Here is a 2,606-nt window from a genome sequence, read left to right as displayed (position 1 = left end):
AATCTCGTTTTGTATATCTGCCTTACACATTGCTCCAACCAAAATGCAGTCACACAGTGAATGCTGTTCTCAAACATGGTATGAGATGGTTGAGGTTCAAATGCAGCTGGAAATCGCCAAAAAGATTGACAGCTGCTGCGAATCGGTGTGTTGGAAGAGCTCCCGAGAGTTGTGAGCCTGCGATACCTGCACCAGAGGTACTTCAAGTACTGTCCTCTCCTTTATTTATTGTTTTTTATTTACACGCCAAGTTCCGTAGGACCAAATTGAGTAGCAAAACTCTAAGGTCATGGAACGTGTCAATACATGAAATTAAAACATAAAAGTAATAACAGATAAAAATAAAATGTTTATGAAGCCGAAAAAATCAGTTCTAAGTAAACGCAGTAAACAATACAACAAGAATCAGCTTAATTTTTCAAGGAACTCCTTGACAGAATATGAGGAGTGACCCATGAGAAAACTATTCAGTTTCGATTTGAAAGCGCATGGATTACTGCTAAGATTTTTTAATTCCATTGGCAGCTTTTTGAAACTGGATGTGGCAGTATACTGTACACCTTTCTGCACCAGAGTTAAGAAAGTCCGATCCAAATGCAGGTTTGATATCTGCCGAGTATTGACTGAGTGAAAGCTGCATAGTCTTGGGAATAAGCTAATATTGTTAACAAGAAATTACAGTAAGGAATATATATAATGAGAAGGCAATGTCAAAATACCCAGACTCATGAACAGGGGTCGACAAGAGGTTTGGGAACTTATACACCTACTACGCGAACCGCCCGTTTCTGACCCAAAAATTACCTTTTAGAATTGGAAGAGTTACCCCAAAATATAATATCATACGACATAAGTGAATGGAAATAAGCAAAGTAGACTAATTTTCGTGTCGAACGATCACACACTTCAGATACTGTTCGAATAGTAAAAATTGCACATCAAGTCCTTAACAAGATCCGGAATGTGGGCTTTTCACGACAGTTTACTATCTATCTGAACACCTAGAAATTCGAACTGTTCAGTTTCGCTAATCATATGCCCACTTTGTGAAATTAATATGTTGCATTTTGTTGAATTATGTGTTAGAAATTGCAAAAACTGAGTCTTAGTGTAATTTAGTGTTAGTTTATTTTCTACAAGCCATGAAATTATATCATGAACTGCTCTGATTGAAACTGAGTCAATGCTGCACACAACATCCTTTACTACCAAGTTAGTGTCATCAGCAAACAGAAATATTTTAGAGTTACCTGTAATACTAGAGAGCATATCAGTTATATAAAGAAGGAGTGGCCCCAACACTGATCCCTGGGGCACCCCCCATTTGACCATACCCCACTGAGACCCCACATTACAAACATTCTCAACACTGTGAATAATTACCTTTTGCTGTCTGTTGTTAAAGTAGGAGGTGAATCAGTTGTGAGCTACTCCCCATATTTTGTAATGCTCCAACTCATGGAGCAACATTTTGTGATCAACACAATCAAGCACCTTAGTTAAATCAAAAAATATGCATAGCATTCGAAACCTTTTGTTTAAGCCATCCAGTACCTTACAGACAAAAAAAAAAGAGAATATAGCATTTTCAGTTGTTAAATGGCTTCTAAAGCTGAACTGTATGTTTGATAGCATATCGTGTGACATAAAATAATCAATTACCATAACATTCACAGCCTTTTCAATGACTTTAGCAAACACTGATATCATAGAAATAGGTCTAAAATTATCTACATTATCCCTTTCTACGGAGCAGCTTTACTACTGAGTACTTTAATCACCCAGGAAACTGACCATTCCTAAAGGAAAAATTACAAATATGGCTAAATACAGGGCCAACATTTGGAACACAGTACTATAATATTCTGCTAGGCACTCCATCATAACTACGGGAGTAATTAGTCTTATAAAGGTACATGATGACGGACCTTCAGGATAATGTAAATTTGAAATTTATTAAAAAAAGAAACTGAAACATTGATCAAGGGTAACCATTGGCAAAGATGTTAATGCACGGTAAGGTGCACACAAATGAAAAAAAACCATCATACATTTTTTTGTATATGTTTTTTGTTTGTCATTATCTTGTATGTAGAAGTTCTGTTATGAAGTGCCATTTGGAGGATGACAGGCTATGAGTGTTTTGTGTCCTACATGTATTGAAATAAGAAACAATTTGATACCAGCATTAAGTATTTTATATTCAAGTGAAGTGAGATCAAGTAAGAAGGATTTTCTTCATTATGAGGCACGCTGGTGTACTTGAAGTCTGCTGCCTGTATCCACAATTGAAAGAAAAGAGAAGAAGTCTGATAGCCTAAAAATTCGTACATATCTAACAGTGGAGTTCTATTATCCTTTTATATGTTTTTCATATATATATTATTTTAGTTATTTATTTTTCTTTATTTTACAACACAGTCTTCAGTGATTTAATTATTGACTCAGTCTCCCCCTTGTCTGCATAACAGAGGAGCATTTCAGACATCAATCTCGGAAAGAAATTTGCCAAGAAACTATATGATTCTCTGTAGAAACTAAATTTTGCCACCAATGCTCAGAAAATGATTGTTAAATACTGTACATATATCTGATTTATCAGTAAC

Source organism: Schistocerca gregaria, chromosome 2 (genome assembly GCF_023897955.1).
Source record: "Schistocerca gregaria isolate iqSchGreg1 chromosome 2, iqSchGreg1.2, whole genome shotgun sequence".
In the NCBI taxonomy this organism is placed as follows: Eukaryota; Metazoa; Arthropoda; class Insecta; order Orthoptera; family Acrididae; genus Schistocerca; species Schistocerca gregaria.
The sequence above is the reverse complement of the archived record's forward strand: the minus strand, read 5'-3'. Positions refer to the sequence as shown.